At 47.9% G+C, this 18,345-nt stretch overlaps 1 protein-coding gene and 1 long non-coding RNA gene across 26 annotated transcripts in view; one reads left to right on the plus strand and one right to left on the minus strand.

The window, feature by feature from the left end:
• gab2 (GRB2-associated binding protein 2) overlaps positions 1-18,345 on the plus strand; it is a 117,357-nt gene that overhangs the window by 24,728 nt on the left and 74,284 nt on the right. The window lies entirely within an intron of this gene.
• Positions 8,487-10,723, minus strand: LOC127908905 (uncharacterized). Of its 22 annotated transcripts, none has more exons than XR_008069006.1 (3): positions 10,052-10,723; positions 9,828-9,891; positions 8,487-9,571 (listed from the first exon to the last, which is right to left on the minus strand). It is a non-coding gene; the product is annotated as an uncharacterized LOC127908905 (long non-coding RNA). The 22 variants fall into 22 exon arrangements; XR_008069004.1 differs by having other exon boundaries at positions 8,487-9,635; XR_008069003.1 differs by having other exon boundaries at positions 8,487-9,667.

Below are 18,345 nucleotides of genomic sequence, written 5' to 3' on the forward strand. Positions count from 1 at the left end.
ATCCTACAGTATAATATAACATCCTGTAATATGGCATCCTACAGTATAATATAACATCCTGTAATATAACATCCTGTAATATAATATAACATCCTGTAATATGGCATCCTGTAATATAATATAACATCCTGCAGTATAATATAACATCCTGTAATATAACATCCTGTAATATAACATAACATCCTGTAATATAACATCCTGTAATATAACATAACATCCTGTAATATAACATCCTGTAATATAACATAACATCCTGTAATATAACATCCTGTAATATAACATCCTGTAATATAACAGTGGTGTTGCCTTGTCAGTGTGCTGCATAGGGCAGTGCTTGACAGTCACTCACGACAACTCCATGGTTGAAGCAGGGGATTGAGCAGATAAACAGTCACTCACTACAACTCCATGGTTGTGTCACAAATAGTACTCTATTCCCTATATAGTGCACTACTTTAGATCAGGTCCTATATAGTGCACTACTTTAGACCAGGTCCTATATAGTACACTACTTTAGATCAGGTCCTATATAGTACACTACTTTAGTCCAGGTCCCTATATAGTACACTACTTTAGACCAGGTCCTATCTAGTGCACTACTTTAGACCAGGTCCTATATAGTACACTACTTTAGACCATGTCCTATACAGTACACTACTTTAGACCAGGTCCTATATAGTGCACTACTTTAGACCAGGTCCTATATAGTACACTACTTTAGATCAGGTCCTATATAGTACACTACTTTAGTCCAGGTCCTATATAGTGCACTACTTTAGACCAGGTCCTATATAGTACACTACTTTAGATCAGGTCCTATATAGTACACTACTTTAGTCCAGGTCCCTATATAGTACACTACTTTAGATAGTGCACTACTTTATCTAGTGCACTACTTTAGACCAGGTCCTATATAGTACACTACTTTAGACCAGGTCCTATATACTGCACTACTTTAGACCAGGTCCTATATTGTACACTACTTTAGACCAGGTCCTATATAGTACACTACTTTAGACCAGGTCCTATATAGTACACTACTTTAGACCAGGTCCTATATAGTACACTACTTTAGACCAGGTCCTATATAGTGCACTACTTTAGATCAGGTCCAAAATAGTGCACTACTTTAGACCAGGTCCTATATAGTACACTACTTTAGACCAGGTCCTATATAGTACACTACTTTAGACCAGGTCCTATATAGTACACTACTTTAGACCAGGTCCTATATAGTGCACTACTTTAGACCAGGTCCTATATAGTACACTACTTTAGACCAGGTCCTATATAGTACACTACTTTAGACCAGGTCCTATATAGTACACTACTTTAGACCAGGAACTATAAAGTGCACTACTTTAGACCAGGGCTTATATAGTACACTACTTTAGACCAGGAACTATAAAGTGCACTACTTTAGTGCTATGGTCCTGCGTCAGCATTTGGTTTCAGTAGTGGTTTAAGAATGACTCTCGTTTCCTTATTATTGTTAATTGTTGTGACGCTGCTGCAAAAGCATTTTTCATACTAGTGGGATTATTTGATTAGCTATCACAGAATTCCTTATTTCACAATGTTCCGGTGAATACTGGAGCCAGACGGGCGGGCAGGCAGACAGACGGGCAGGCGGGCAGACAGACAGACGGGCGGGCAGGAGGGCAGACAGACAGACGGGCAGACGGGCAGGCAGACAGGCGGGCAGACAGGCGGGCAGGCAGACAGACGGGCAGGCGGGCAGGCAGACAGACGGGCAGGCGGGCAGGCAGGCAGACGGGCAGGCAGACAGATGGGCAGACGGGCAGGCAGACAGACGGGCAGGCGGGGCAGGCAGACAGACAGGCAGGCAGACAGACGGGCAGGCGGGCAGACAGACAGACGGGCGGGCAGGAGGGCAGACAGACGGGCGGGCAGGCGGGCAGACAGACAGACGGACGGACAGGCGGGCAGACGGGCAGACAGACAGATAATGGACTTTTATATATCTTTTAAAATTCGATAATCTTTAAGAACTAACAATCACCAAAATAGAAATGCGACTGAAGGGTGAGGGAGAATGAGGGAGAATGAGGGAGAATCTAAAATTCCCAAATTCCATGGTGTGACGGTCTGGGGGAGGGTGTGACGGTCTGGGGGAGGGTGTGACGGTCTGGGGGAGGGTGTGACGGGATGGTGTTATGGTCTGGGGGATGGTGTGATGGTCTGGGGATGGTGTGATGGTCTGGGGAGGGTGTGACGGTCTGGGGGAGGGTGTGATGGTCTGGGGGATGGTGTGACGGTCTGGGGGGTGGTGTGATGGTCTGTGGGAGGGTGTCATGGTCTGGGGGAGGGTGTGACGGTCTGGGGGAGGGTGTGACGGTCTGGGGGTTGGTCTGTGGGAGGGTGTGATGGTCTGGGGGATGGCGTGATGGTCTGGGGGAGGGTGTGACGGTCTGGGGGAGGGTGTGACGGTCTGGGGGAGGGTGTGAGGGTCTGGGGGACGGTGTGATGATCTGGGGGAGGGTGTGATGATCTGGGGGAGGGTGTGATGATCTGGGGGAGGGTGTGATGGTCTGGGGGAGGGTGTGATGGTCTGGGGGAGGGTGTGACGGTCTGGGGGAGGGTGTGATGGTCTGGGGGAGGGTGTGATGGTCTGGGGGAGGGTGTGATGGTCTGGGGGAGGGTGTGATGGTCTGGGGGTTGGTGTGACGGTCTGGGGGAGGGTGTGATGGTCTGGGGGAGGGTGTGATGGTCTGGGGGAGGGTGTGACGGTCTCGGGGAGGGTGTGATGGTCTGGGGGAGGGTGTGACGGTCTGGGGGAGTGTGTGACGGTCTGGGGGAGGGTGTGACGGTCTGGGGGAGGGTGTGATGGTCTGGGGGTTGGTGTTGCACTGTGATTGGCTTATCCCAGAGAGACCTTCCCCAGAGCCCAATCTAATGAATGGATCCGCCTCTCGTCAATCAGATACTTTGTTCCATTGTGTTCTCACCAACCTTCTGTATCCCGTTCCCCCCACACACCCTCACCCCTCCCTCCCTCTCTCCTTGTCCTCCCCTGACTCCCATCCCCCTCTCCGGCCTTTTGAACTCCCAGATGAGGACAGAGGAACCATTTTTGCGCACACACACGCACACGGCATACGTTGTATTATCCATCTGGGGGACCTAAAATTGATTTCCATTCAAAATCAAAATCCTCTTTTGCCTAACCCCTAACCTTAAACCCCTGAACCTAAGCGCTGACTTTCATTCAGCCACACAGACCCTCTTCGGTGCACCGAGGAAGAGGGGATTCTCAAATCGGGCATTGAAGTATTTAAAGGTGAACACACTGTCAGGCCTCACCCAGGACAGATCACCCTACCCCTAACCCACCTGCTCCTTTCAGGATCCTGGGATCAAACACTGTAACCTCAAACGCCATAACTCTCCCTGCAGAACCCTGGACTTGGCACTGAATCCAGAGTGAACAGCCAACACCCAATCTTAACCCTTTCTAAAAATCCAGGTCCGTATCCCCCCCACCCCATCCCTACTCTCCATTTCCCAGATCCCATTTTCAATACCACTGTATATAAGCAGAACCAGTCAAAAGTTTGGACACACCTACTCATTCAAGGGCTTTCTTTATTTTTACTATTTTCTATATTGTAGAATAATAGTGAAGACATCAACACTATGAAATAACACATATGGAATCATGTAGTAACCAAAAAAAGTGCTAAACAAATCAACATATATTTTATATTTGAGATTCTTCAAAGTAGCCACCCTTTACCTTGATGACAGCTTTGCACACTCTTTGCATTCTCTCAACCAGCTTCACCTGGAATGCTTTTCCAACAGTCTTGAATGAGTTCCCACATATACTGAGCACTTGTTGGCTGCATTTCCTTCACTCTGCGGTCCAACTCATCCCAAACCATCTGAATTGGGTTTAGGTCAGGTGATTGTGGAGGCCAGGTCATCTGGTAAAGCACTCCATCACTCTCCTTGGTCAAATAGCCCTCAATAGCCTGGAGGTGTGTTGGGTCAATGTCCTGCTACCCCACAACTCATGACCGTCCAGGTCTGTGTGTAGCGATTTCCTGTAAATACAGTATGTCAGCTTGGTCAGTGGTTTGATAGACAGACCAGCTTGGGACTGATAGTGAGGGACATTCAGGCGTTGTGTGACAGCTTGCTGATAGTCAGGGACAGTCAGGTGTTGTAGGATGTAGTCTCTGGTACTGTAGTCTCTGGTACTGTAGTCTCTGGTACTGTAGTCTCTGGTACTGTAGTCTCTGGTACTGTAGTCTCTGGTACTGTAGTCTCTGGTACTGTAGTCTCTGGTACTGTAGTCTCTGGTACTGTAGTCTCTGGTACTGTAGTCTCTGGTACTGTAGTCTCTGGTACTGTAGAGTAGGATGTAGTCTCTGGTACTGTAGTCTCTGGTACTGTAGTCTCTGGTACTGTACTGTAGGATGTAGTCTCTGGTACTGTAGTCTCTGGTACTGTAGTCTCTGGTACTGTAGTCTCTGGTACTGTAGTCTCTGGTACTGTAGTCTCTGGTACTGTAGTCTCTGGTACTGTAGTCTCTGTTACTGTAGTCTCTGTTACTGTAGTCTCTGGTACTGTAGTCTCTGGTACTGTAGTCTCTGGTACTGTAGTCTCTGGTACTGTAGTCTCTGGTACTGTAGAGTAGGATGTAGTCTCTGGTACTGTAGTCTCTGGTACTGTAGTCTCTGTCACTGTAGTCTCTGGTACTGTAGTCTCTGGTACTGTAGTCTCTGGTACTGTAGTCTCTGGTACTGTACTGTAGAAGGTAGTCTCTGGTACTGTAGTCTCTGGTACTGTAGTCTCTGGTACTGTAGTCTCTGGTACTGTAGTCTCTGGTACTGTAGTCTCTGTTACTGTACTGTAGAAGGTAGTCTCTGGTACTGTAGTCTCTGGTACTGTAGTCTCTGGTACTGTACTGTAGAAGGTAGTCTCTGGTACTGTAGTCTCTGTTACTGTACTGTAGAAGGTAGTCTCTGGTACTGTAGTCTCTGGTACTGTAGTCTCTGGTACTGTAGTCTCTGGTACTGTAGTCTCTGGTACTGTAGTCTCTGGTATTGCACTACATAAGGAATAGTGCCCTGGTCTACAGTACGTAGAATGTATGCACACATGACTGTAAGTCGCTTTGGATAAAAGCGTCTGCTAAATGGCATATATTATTATTATTATTACAGTAGTGCACTATATAAGGAATATTGCCCTGGTCTACAGTAGTGCACTATATAAGGTATAGTGCCCTGGTCTACAGTAGTGCACTATATAAGGAATAGTGCCCTGGTCTACAGTAGTGCACTATATAAGGAATAGTGCCCTGGTCTACAGTAGTGCACTATGAAGGGAATAGGGTGCCATCTGGGAGGTGTCCTGTCCTCTTTTCCCTGCAGTGAGAGAATGAAACACTCTGTAATGAACTCATCAGCCACACAGTCCATCTTCGTGATCCTTGTCTTTCCCTCTCTGACTCCCATTCACAGATTCGCTGACTTCTAATCATCTCAGGAGAATAGAAGAGGCTAGAACCCAATATAATCCCTTTATTGTATTACATCATGTTTTAGTTTGTTTCCTATAAATACAAATATTATGTATCATGTATACAGATAATGCATGAATCATGTCTTAGAGGCCAGAAAAGACTCTCTGCGTCCCAAAGGGAACCCTATTCCCTATAGGGAATAGGGTTCCATAGTGCCCTGGTCTAAAGTAGTGCACTATATAGGGAATAGGGTTCCATAGTGCCCTGGTCTAATGTAGTGCACTATATAGGGAATAGGGTTCCATAGTGCCCTGGTCTAATGTAGTGCACTATATAGGGAATAGGGTGCCATAGGGTTCTGGTCTAAAGTAGTGCACTACTTTAGACCAGGGCACTATGGAACCCTATTCCCTATATAGTGCTAATATAATAATAATATAATATATAATAATAATAATATAATATATAATAATATATATGCCATTTAGCAGACGCTTTTATCCAAAGCGACTTACAGTCATGTGTGCATACATTCTACGTATGGGTGGTCCCGGGATCGAACCCACTACCCTGGCTTTACAAGCACCATGCTCTACCAACTGAGCCACAGAAGGACCACTACTAATGACCAGAGCCCTATGAAACCCTATTCCCTATATAGTGCACTACTAATGACCAGAGCCCTATGGAACCCTATTCCCTATATAGTGCACTACTGTAGCTACAGTAGACCAGAGCCCTATGGAACCCTATTCCCTATATAGTGCACTACATTAGACCAGAGCCCTATGGAACCCTATTCCCTATATAGTGCACTACTGTAGCTACAGTAGACCAGAGCCCTATGGAACCCTATTCCCTATATAGTGCACTACTGTAGCTACTTTAGACCAGATCCCTATGGAACCCTATTCCCTATATAGTGCACTACTGTAGCTACTTTAGACCAGAACCCTATGGAACCCTATTCCCTATATAGTGCACTACTGTAGCTACTTTAGACCAGAACCCTATGGAACCCTATTCCCTATATAGTGCACTACTGTAGCTACATTATACCAGAACCCTATGGAACCCTATTCCCTAGTGCACTAGTGCACTACTTTAGACCAGAACCCTATGGAACCCTATTCCCTATATAGTGCACTACATTAGACCAGAGCCCTATGGAACCCTATTCCCTATATAGTGCACTACTGTAGCTACAGTAGACCAGAGCCCTATGGAACCCTATTCCCTATATAGTGCACTACATTAGACCAGGGCACTATGGAACCCTATTCCCTATATAGTGCACTACTTTAGACCAGAACCCTATGGAACCCTATTCACTATATAGTGCACTACTGTAGCTACATTAGACCAGAGCCCTATGGAACCCTATTACCCATATAGTGCACTACTTTTGACCAGGGCCCTATGGAACGTTATTCCCTATATTGTGCACTACTTTTGACCAGGGCCCTATGGGGAATAGGGTGTCTTTGGAGACACCGTCACTGGAGGAGAGATGGGGGGTGAGGGAGGGCAGGTCAGGAGAGATGGGGGGTGAGGGAGGGCAGGTCAGGAGAGATGGGGGGGCAGGGAGGAGAGATGGGGGGTGAGGGAGGGCAGGTCAGGAGAGATGGGGAGGTGAGGGACGGCAGGTCAGGAGAGATAGGGGGCAGGGAGGAGAGATGGGGGTGAGGGAGGACAGATGGGGGAGGACAGGAGAGATGGGGGTGAGGGAGGACAGACAGGAGAGATGGGGGATGAGGGAGGGCAGGGAGGAGAGATGGGGGGGATGAGGGAGGGCAGGTCAGGAGAGATGGGGAGGTGAGGGACGGCAGGTCAGGAGAGATAGGGGGCAGGGAGGAGAGATGGGGGTGAGGGAGGACAGATGGGGAGGACAGGAGAGATGGGGGTGAGGAGGACAGACAGGAGAGATGGGGGATGAGGGAGGGCAGGGAGGAGAGATGGGGGGATGAGGGAGGGCAGGTCAGGAGAGATGGGGGTGAGGGAGGACAGATGGGGGAGGACAGGAGAGATGGGGGTGAGGGAGGACAGACAGGAGAGATGGGGGATGAGGGAGGGCAGGGAGGAGAGATGGGGGTGAGGGAGGGCAGGGAGGAGAGATGGGGGTGAGGGAGGACAGATGGGGAGGACAGGAGAGATGGGGGTGACGGAGGACAGACAGGAGAGATGGGGGATGAGGGAGGGCAGGGAGGAGAGATGGGGGATGAGGGAGGGCAGGGAGGAGAGATGGGGGGTGAGGGAGGGCAGGGAGGAGAGATGGGGGTGAGGGAGGACAGATGGGGAGGACAGGAGAGATGGGGGTGACGGAGGACAGACAGGAGAGATGAGGGAGGGCAGGGAGGAGAGGGGGATGAGGGAGGGCAGGGAGGAGAGATGGGGGATGAGGGAGGGCAGGGAGGAGAGATGGGGGTGAGGGAGTACAGACAGGAGAGATGGGGGATGAGGGAGGGCAGGGAGGAGAGATGGGGGTGAGGGAGGACAGACAGGAGAGATGGGGGATGAGGGAGGGCAGGGAGGAGAGATGGGGGTGAGGAGTACAGACAGGAGAGATGGGGGATGAGGGAGGACAGGGAGGAGAGATGGGGGGTGAGGCAGGACAGGGAGGAGAGATGGGAGGACAGGGAGGAGAGATGGGGGGTGAGGGAGGAGAGATGGGGGTGAGGCAGGACAGGGAGGAGAGATGGGAGGACAGGGAGGAGAGATGGGGGTGAGGGAGGACAGGGAGGAGAGATGGGGGAGGAGGGAGGACAGGAAGGAGAGATGGGGGTGAGGGAGGACAGGGAGGAGAGATGGGAGGACAGGGAGGAGAGATGGGGGGTGAGGGAGGACAGGGAGGAGAGATGGGAGGACAGGGAGGAGAGATGGTGGTGAGGGAGGGCAGACAGGAGAGTAAGGTGGGTGGGGGGGTGAGGGAGTTCAGACAGGAGCAGGGAAGGAAGTAGAGGAGGAGAGGAGGGGAGAGGGAGGGATTGGAGGACAGGCATAGGTTGAAAGGAACCAGAGTAGCTAGCCAGAGGAAGTAATGTGATCAGGGAGTGATCCTGGGGCTCTGCTCTTCTCTTCTCTCTCTGCCTTCTGTCTCTGTCTACCTCCAGGCCCTGCTAAGAGCCAGCTTTAGGTCAGATGGCCTGGCACCCCAGGGACAATGGAGATCTGTCTACTAGCTGCTACCAGACTGCTGAGAGAGAAGACATAACTGAAGTTAATTTGAGGCAGCACCCATTTTGTCCATCTGTCTTGCTAAAGGGATACTTCAGGATTTTGGCAGTGAAGCCATTTATCTACTTCCCCAGTAGAAGTAGTCAGAATAACAATGTTTTATTTTTTTCTGCATCTAGTATGAAGGAAGTTTGAGGTAGTTTAACGAGCCAATGCTAACTAGCATTAGCGCAATGACTGGAGGTCTATGATATCTACAAGTATGCTAGCAGTTACCATAGACTTCCAGGTATTGTGTTAACGCTAGTTAGCAACTTCCATCAAACTGCACGCAGAGAAATAAAAATGGTCTCAGAGAGTTCATCTGACTCTGGGTCAGTAGATAAAGGACCTCATCTGACTCTGGGTCAGTAGATAAAGGGCCTCATCTGACTCTGGGTCAGTAGATAAAGGACCTCATCTGACTCTGGGTCAGTAGATAAAGGACCTCATCTGACTCTGGGTCAGTAGATAAAGGGCCTCATCTGACTCTGGGTCAGTAGATAAAGGACCTCATCTGACTCTGGGTCAGTAGATAAAGGACCTCATCTGACTCTGGGTCAGTAGATAAAGGACCTCATCTGACTCTGGGTCAGTAGATAAAGGACCTCATCTGACTCTGGGTCAGTAGATAAAGGACCTCATCTGACTCTGGGTCAGTAGATAAAGGGCCTCATCTGACTCTGGGTCAGTAGATAAAGGACCTCATCTGACTCTGGGTCAGTAGATAAAGGACCTCATCTGACTCTGGGTCAGTAGATAAAGGACCTCATCTGACTCTGGGTCAGTAGATAAAGGGCTTCATCTGACTCTGGGTCAGTAGATAAAGGGCCTCATCTGACTCTGGGTCAGTAGATAAAGGGCCTCATCTGACTCTGGGTCAGTAGATAAAGGACCTCATCTGACTCTGGGTCAGTAGATAAAGGACCTCATCTGACTCTGGGTCAGTAGATAAAGGGCCTCATCTGACTCTGGGTCAGTAGATAAAGGGCCTCATCTGACTCTGGGTCAGTAGATAAAGGGCCTCATCTGACTCTGGGTCAGTAGATAAAGGGCCTCATCTGACTCTGGGTCAGTAGATAAAGGGCCTCATCTGACTCTGGGTCAGTAGATAAAGGACCTCATCTGACTCTGGGTCAGTAGATAAAGGAGACCATCTGACTCTGGGTCAGTAGATAAAGGGCCTCATCTGACTCTGGGTCAGTAGATAAAGGGCTTCATCTGACTCTGGGTCAGTAGATAAAGGACCTCATCTGACTCTGGGTCAGTAGATAAAGGGCCTCATCTGACTCTGGGTCAGTAGATAAAGGGCCTCATCTGACTCTGGGTCAGTAGATAAAGGACCTCATCTGACTCTGGGTCAGTAGATAAAGGACCTCATCTGACTCTGGGTCAGTAGATAAAGGACCTCATCTAACTCTGGGTCAGTAGATAAAGGGCCTCATCTGACTCTGGGTCAGTAGATAAAGGGCGTCATTGCCGAAATCCAGAAGTATCCCTTTAAGCTCAATCTCTTAGGAAACCGTTAAGGAAATTGTGTTTTTCTTCTCAACGGGGAATCCCATCTCCGATATTAAAGGCAGATGGGACAGTGTAAAGCTACATCTGTCTTGATGCTCGCATATAGATTTTTTTGTTTTGTTGAAATGACTATAAAAGGAAAACGCGCATTATTTCTATTACAACATATTGGATGATTCTCATTCACCCAGTTCAATGTAACAGCGACAGGTTTAGGTTACTACATGATACTAGAATGTTCCCCTGTACCCATCATGAGGTTGCTACAACCTAGGAATGAAAGATTACAACGTATAGTCTAGGAATTAAACGTTAGTCCCAACCGTCCCCCAACACACGTTAGTCCCCACCGTCCCCCAACACACGTTAGTCCCCCATCACACGTTAGTCCCCCATCACACGTTAGTCCCCACCGACCCCATCACACGTTAGTCCCCACCGTCCCCCATCACACGTTAGTCCCCACCGTCCCCCATCACACGTTAGTCCCCACCGTCCCCCATCACACGTTAGTCCCCACCGTCCCCCATCACACGTTAGTCCCCACCGTCCCCCATCACACGTTAGTCCCCACCGTCCCCCATCACACGTCCCCACCGTCCCCACCGTCCCCACCGTCCCCCATCACACGTTAGTCCCCACCGTCCCCCATCACACGTTAGTCCCCACCGTCCCCCCCCACCGTCCCCACCATCCCCCATCACACGTTAGTCCCCACCGTCCCCACCGTCCCCCAACACACGCTAGTCCCCACCGTCCCCCAACACACGCTAGTCCCCACCGTCCCCACCATCCCCCATCACACGTTAGTCCCCACCGTCCCCACCGTCCCCCAACACACGCTAGTCCCCACCGTCCCCCATCACACGTTAGTCCCCACCGGAGTAGAGGAGTAGAGGAGGAGGAGAGGTTAGGAATAGTAGAGGAGAGGAGGAGGAGAGGATAGGAAAAGTAGAGGAGAGGAGGAGGAGAGGTTAGGAATAGTAGAGGAGAGGAGGAGGAGAGGTTAGGAATAGTAGAGGAGAGGAGGAGGAGAGGTTAGGAATAGTAGAGGAGAGGAGGAGGAGAGTTAGGAATAGTAGAGGAGAGGAGGAGGAGAGGTTAGGAATAGTGGAGGAGTAGAGGAGGAGGAGAGGATATGAATAGTGGAGGAGTAGAGGAGGAGGAGGAGGGGGGAGGAGGAGAGGATATGAATAGTGGAGGAGTAGAGGAGGAGGAGGGGGAGGAGAGGATAGGAATAGTGGAGGAGTAGAAGAGGGGGAGGAGAGGATAGGAATAGTGGAGGAGTAGAGGAGGAGGGGGGGAGGAGGAGAGGATAGGAATAGTAGAGGACAAGGCGGAGGAGGAGAGGGGAGGAGGAGAGGATAGGAATAGTGGAGGAGTAGAGGAGGAGAGGATAGGAATAGTGGAGGAGTAGAGGAGGAGGAGGGGGGGAGGAGAGGATAGGAATAGTGGAGGAGTAGAGGAGGGGGGGAGGAGAGGATAGGAATAGTGGAGGAGTAGAGGAGGGGGGGAGGAGAGGATAGGAATAGTGGAGGAGTAGAGGAGGAGGGGGGAGGAGAGGATAGGAATAGTGGAGGAGTAGAAGAGGGGGGAGGAGAGGATAGGAATAGTGGAGGAGTAGAAGAGGGGGGGAGGAGAGGATAGGAATAGTGGAGGAGTAGAAGAGGGGGGAGGAGAGGATAGGAATAGTGGAGGAGTAGAGGAGGGGGAGGAGAGGATAGGAATAGTGGAGGAGTAGAGGAGGAGGGGGGAGGAGAGGATAGGAATAGTGGAGGAGTAGAGGAGGGGGGGAGGATAGGAATAGTGGAGGAGTAGAAGAGGGGGGAGGAGAGGATAGGAATAGTGGAGGAGTAGAGGAGGGGGAGGAGAGGATAGGAATAGTGGAGGAGTAGAGGAGGGGGGAGGAGAGGATAGTGGAATAGTGGAGGATAGGAATAGAATAGTGGAGGAGAGGGGGGGGGAGGAGAGGATAGGAATAGTGGAGGAGTAGAGGAGGAGGGGGGAGGAGAGGATAGGAATAGTGGAGGAGTAGAGGAGGGGGGAGAGGATAGGAATAGTGGAGGAGTAGAGGAGGAGGAGGGGGGGGAGAGGATAGGAATAGTGGAGGAGTAGAGGAGGAGGAGGGGGGGGAGGAGTGGAGGATAGGAATAGTGGAGGAGTAGAGGAGGGGGAGAGGATAGGAATAGTGGAGGAGTAGAGGAGGAGGAGAGGATAGGAATAGTGGAGGAGAGGAGGAGGAGGAGGAGGAGGAGAGGGGGAGAGGATAGGAATAGTGGAGGAGTAGAGAGCAGGAGGAGAGGATAGGAATAGTGGAGGAGGAGGGGGGAGGAGGAGGAGAGGATAGGAATAGTGGAGGAGTAGAGGAGGAGGAGGGGGAGGAGAGGATAGGAATAGTGGAGGAGAGAGGAGGAGGAGGGGGGAGGAAGAGAGGATATGAATAGTGGAGGAGTAGAGGAGGAGGAGGAGGGGGGGGAGAGGATAGGAATAGTGGAGGAGTAGAGGAGAAGGGGGGAGGAGAGGATAGGAATAGTGGAGGATGAGGAGGAGGAGAGGATAGGAATAGTGGAGGAGTAGAGGAGGAGGAGGGGGAGGAGAGGATAGGAATAGTGGAGGAGAGGATAGGAATAGTAGAGGAGTAGAGAGGAGGAATAGAGGAGGAGGAGAGGATAGGAATAGTGGAGGAGTAGAGGAGGAGGAGGGGGAGGAGAGGATAGGAATAGTGGAGGAGAGGATAGGAATAGTAGAGGAGTAGAGAGGAGGAATAGAGGAGGAGGAGAGGATAGGAATAGTGGAGGAGGAGGGGGGAGGAGGAGGAGAGGATAGGAATAGTGGAGGAGTAGAGGAGGAGGAGGGGGGGAGGAGAGGATAGGAATAGTGGAGTAGAGGAGGAGTAGGAGGGGGGAGGAGGAGAGGATAGGAATAGTGGAGGAGTAGAGGAGGAGGAGGAGGGGGGAGGAGGAGAGGATATGAATAGTGGAGGAGTAGAGGAGGAGAGGATAGGAATAGTGGAGGAGTAGAGGAGGAGTAGGAGGGGGGAGGAGGAGAGGATAGGAATAGTGGAGGAGTAGAGGAGGAGAAGGAGGGGGAGGGGGAGAGGATAGGAATAGTGGAGGAGTAGAGGAGGAGGAGAGGATAGGAATAGTGGAGGAGTAGAGGAGGAGGGGGGGAGGAGAGGATAGCAACAGTGGAGGAGGGGGGGAGGAGAGGATAGGAATAGTGAAGGAGTAGAGGAGGAGGGGGAGGAGGAGGGGGAGGAGGAGAGGATAGGAATAGTGGAGGAGTAGAAGAGGGGGAATAGAGGAGGAGAGGATAGGAATAGTAGAGGAGAGGAGGAGGAGGAGAGGATAGGAGTAGAGGAGGAGGAGAGGATAGGAATAGTAGAGGAGTAGAGAGGAGGAATAGAGGAGGAGGAGAGGATAGGAATAGTGGAGGAGGAGGAGGGGGGGAGGAGGAGAGGATAGGAATAGTGGAGGAGTAGAGGAGGAGGAGGGGGGGAGGAGAGGATAGGAATAGTGGAGGCGTAGAGGAGGAGGGGGGGAGGAGAGGATAGGAATAGTGGAGGAGTAGAGGAGGAGGAGGAGGGGGGAGGAGGAGAGGATATGAATAGTGGAGGAGTAGAGGAGGAGGAGGGGGGGAGGAGAGGATAGGAATAGTGGAGGCGTAGAGGAGGAGGGGGGGAGGAGGAGAGGATAGGAATAGTGGAGGAGGAGAGGAGGAGGAGAGGATAGGAATAGTGGAGGAGGAGAGGATAGGAATAGTGGAGGAGTAGAGGAGGAGGAGAGGATAGGAATAGTGGAGGAGGAGAGGAGGAGGAGAGGATAGGAATAGTGGAGGAGTAGATGTGATGAGGATAGGAATAGTAGAGGAGGGGGGGGAGAGGATAGGTATAGTTGAGGAGTAGAGGAGGGGGAGGATAGGTATAGTGGAGGAGTAGAGGAGGAGGATGGGGAGGAGGTTAGAGGATAGAGGAATAGTGGAGGAGGAGAGGAGGAGGAGAGGATAGGAATAGTGGAGGAGTACAGAGAGGAGGGGGAGGAGAGGATAGGAATAGTGGAGGATCTAGATGGATAACTGTGGGGGAGGATAGGATAGGTATAGTGGAGAACTACATAATCTAGAGAGGAGGAGGGGGAGGAGGATAGGAATAGTGGATAACTGTGAGGAGAGGATAGGAAAGAGGATAAGGAGGAGGGGAGGAGGAGAGGATTGGAATAGTGGAGGAGGAGAGGATAGGAATGGTGGAGGAGGAGGAGAGAGGATAGGAATAGTGGATGAGTTAGAGGAGGGGGACTGGAGAGGATAGGTATAGTGGTTAGAACTACATAATCTAGAGTGAGGAGGGGATGTGACTGTGGGAACTAGGAATAGTGGAGGAGGAGAGGATAGGAATAGAGGAGTAGAGGAGGAGTGATAGGGGAGGAGGAGAGGATTGGAATAGTGGAGGAGGATGAGGATAGGAAAATGGTGGATGATGAGGAGGAGAATCTAGATAGGAATAGTGGAGGAGATAACTGTGGGATAAGGATGTGATAACTGTGGTTAGAGATGTGATAGGTATAGTGGAGGAGTAGAGGAGGAGGGGGGAGGAGGATAGGAATAGTGGAGGAGGAGAGGATAGGAATAGAGGAGTAGAGGAGGAGGGGGGAGGAGGAGAGGATTGGAATAGTGGAGGAGGAGAGGATAGGACTAGTGGAGAGGAGGAGGAGTAGATGAGGGGGGAGGAGAGGATAGGAATGGTGGAGGTGGAGGAGGAGAGGATAGGAATGGTGGAGGTGGAGGAGGAGAGGATAGGACTAGTGGAGAGGAGGAGGAGTAGAGGAGGGGGGAGGAGAGGATAGGACTAGTGGAGAGGAGGAGGAGTAGAGGAGGGGGGAGGAGAGGATAAGAATAGTAGAGAGAAGGAGGAGTAGAGGAGGAGAGGAGGGGGGAGGAGAGGTCAGGGGTGTATAAAGCCTGTCCTTGTCCTGAGTGTGTGTGTTCTAATTCCGTCCTCCTGAGTACCAGTCCACCAGAGATCCCCTATTAGATTAAAGGTCCACAGCAGATGAGACACTAGGTGATGGATTAAGGAACCTAATTGGAACATTGAAACTCATGAAGTGAATCACTCTGTGTACATACCAGAAATATACTTATTCTATTCACCATGCAGTTAAAGTGGTATTTTAATGCATTGTAACACTCTGAGATATTTGATACCACATCAGCTCAAGGGTTGGTGTCAAGTTACAAATGGACTCCTCACCTTGCTATTTTATGGAAATATACTTAACTGTGGTTAGAATGAGATGTGATGACTGTGGTTAGAACTACATAATCTAGATGTGATAACTGTGGTTAGAACTACATAATCTAGATGTGATAACTGTGGTTAGAATGATATGTGATGACTGTGGTTAGAACTACATAATCTAGATGTGATAACTGTGGTTAGAACTACATAATCTAGATGTGATAACTGTGGTTAGAACTACATAATCTAGATGTGATAACTGTGGTTAGAATGAGATGTGATAACTGGGGTTAGAACTACATAATCTAGATGTGATAACTGTGGTTAGAACTACATAATCTAGATGTGATAACTGTGGTTAGAACTACATAATCTAGATGTGATAACTGTGGTTAGAACTACATAATCTAGATGTGATAACTGTGGTTAGAACTACATAATCTAGATGTGATAACTGTGGTTAGAACTACATAATCTAGATGTGATAACTGTGGTTAGAACTACATAATCTAGATGTGATAACTGTGGTTAGAACTACATAATCTAGATGTGATAACTATGGTTAGAACTACATAATCCAGATGTGATAACTGTGGTTAGAACTACATCATCGAGATGTGATAACTGTGGTTAGAACTACATAATCTAGATGTGATAACTATGGTTAGAACTACATAATCTAGATGTGATAACTATGGTTAGAACTACATAATCTAGATGTGATAACTGTGGTTAGATCTAGATGTGATAACTGTGGTTAGATCTAGATAATCTAGATGTGATAACTGTGGTTAGATCTAGATGTGATAACTGTGGTTAGAACTACATAATCTAGATGTGATAACTGGGGTTAGAACTAAATAATCTAGATGTGATAACTGTGGTTAGAACTAAATTATCTAGATGTGATAACTGTGGTTAGATGTGATCTAGATGTGATAACTGTGGTTAGATCTAGATAATCTAGATGTGATAACTGTGGTTAGATCTAGATGTGATAACTGTGGTTAGAACTACATAATCTAGATGTGATAACTATGGTTAGAACTACATAATCTAGATGTGATAACTGTGGTTAGAACTACATAATCTAGATGTGATAACTGGGGTTAGAACTAAATAATCTAGATGTGATAACTGGGTTAGAACTACATAATCTAGATGTGATAACTGGGGTTAGAACTAAATAATCTAGATGTGATAACTGGGGTTAGAACTACATAATCTAGATGTGATAACTGTGGTTAGAATGAGATGTGATGACTGTGGTTAGAACTACATAATCTAGATGTGATAACTGTGGTTAGAATGATATGTGATGACTGTGGTTAGAACTACATAATCTAGATGTGATAACTGTGGTTAGAACTACATAATCTAGATGTGATAACTGTGGTTAGAATGAGATGTGATAACTGGGGTTAGAACTACATAATCTAGATGTGATAACTGTGGTTAGAACTACATAATCTAGATGTGATAACTGTGGTTAGAACTACATAATCTAGATGTGATAACTGTGGTTAGAACTACATAATCTAGATGTGATAACTGTGGTTAGAACTACATAATCTAGATGTGATAACTGTGGTTAGAACTACATAATCTAGATGTGATAACTGTGGTTAGAACTACATAATCTAGATGTGATAACTGTGGTTAGAACTACATAATCTAGATGTGATAACTATGGTTAGAACTACATAATCCAGATGTGATAACTGTGGTTAGAACTACATCATCGAGATGTGATAACTGTGGTTAGAACTACATAATCTAGATGTGATAACTATGGTTAGAACTACATAATCTAGATGTGATAACTATGGTTAGAACTACATAATCTAGATGTGATAACTATGGTTAGAACTACATAATCTAGATGTGATAACTATGGTTAGAACTACATAATCTAGATGTGATAACTGTGGTTAGAACTACATAATCTAGATGTGATAACTGGGGTTAGAACTACATAATCTAGATGTGATAACTATGGTTAGAACTACATAATCTAGATGTGATAACTATGGTTAGAACTACATAATCTAGATGTGATAACTGTGGTTAGATCTAGATGTGATAACTGTGGTTAGATCTAGATAATCTAGATGTGATAACTGTGGTTAGATCTAGATGTGATAACTGTGGTTAGAACTACATAATCTAGATGTGATAACTATGGTTAGAACTACATAATCTAGATGTGATAACTGTGGTTAGAACTACATAATCTAGATGTGATAACTGGGGTTAGAACTAAATAATCTAGATGTGATAACTGGGGTTAGAACTACATAATCTAGATGTGATAACTGGGGTTAGAACTAAATAATCCAGATGTGATAACTGTGGTTAGAACTAAATTATCTAGATGTGATAACTGTGGTTAGATCTAGATGTGATAACTGTGGTTAGATCTAGATAATCTAGATGTGATAACTGTGGTTAGATCTAGATGTGATAACTGTGGTTAGATCTAGATAATCTAGATGTGATAACTGTGGTTAGATCTAATGTGATAACTGTGGTTAGATCTAGATAATCTAGATGTGATAACTGTGGTGAGAACTAGATGTGATAGCTGTGGTTAGAACTAAATTATCTAGATGTGATAACCGTGGTTAGAACTAGATGTGCTAACTGTGGTTAGAACTACAAAATCTAGATGTGATTACTGGTTAGAACGAGATGTGATAACTGTGGTTAGATCTAGATAATCTAGATGTGATAACTGTGATTAGAACGAGATGTAATAACTGTGGTTAGAACTACATAATCTAGATGTGATTACTGGTTAGAACGAGATGTGATAACTGTGGTTAGAACTACATAATCTAGATGTGATAACTGTGGTTAGAACTACATAATCTAGATGTGA

This window comes from Oncorhynchus keta, chromosome 18 (genome assembly GCF_023373465.1).
Source record: "Oncorhynchus keta strain PuntledgeMale-10-30-2019 chromosome 18, Oket_V2, whole genome shotgun sequence".
Taxonomy (NCBI): domain Eukaryota; kingdom Metazoa; phylum Chordata; class Actinopteri; order Salmoniformes; family Salmonidae; genus Oncorhynchus; species Oncorhynchus keta.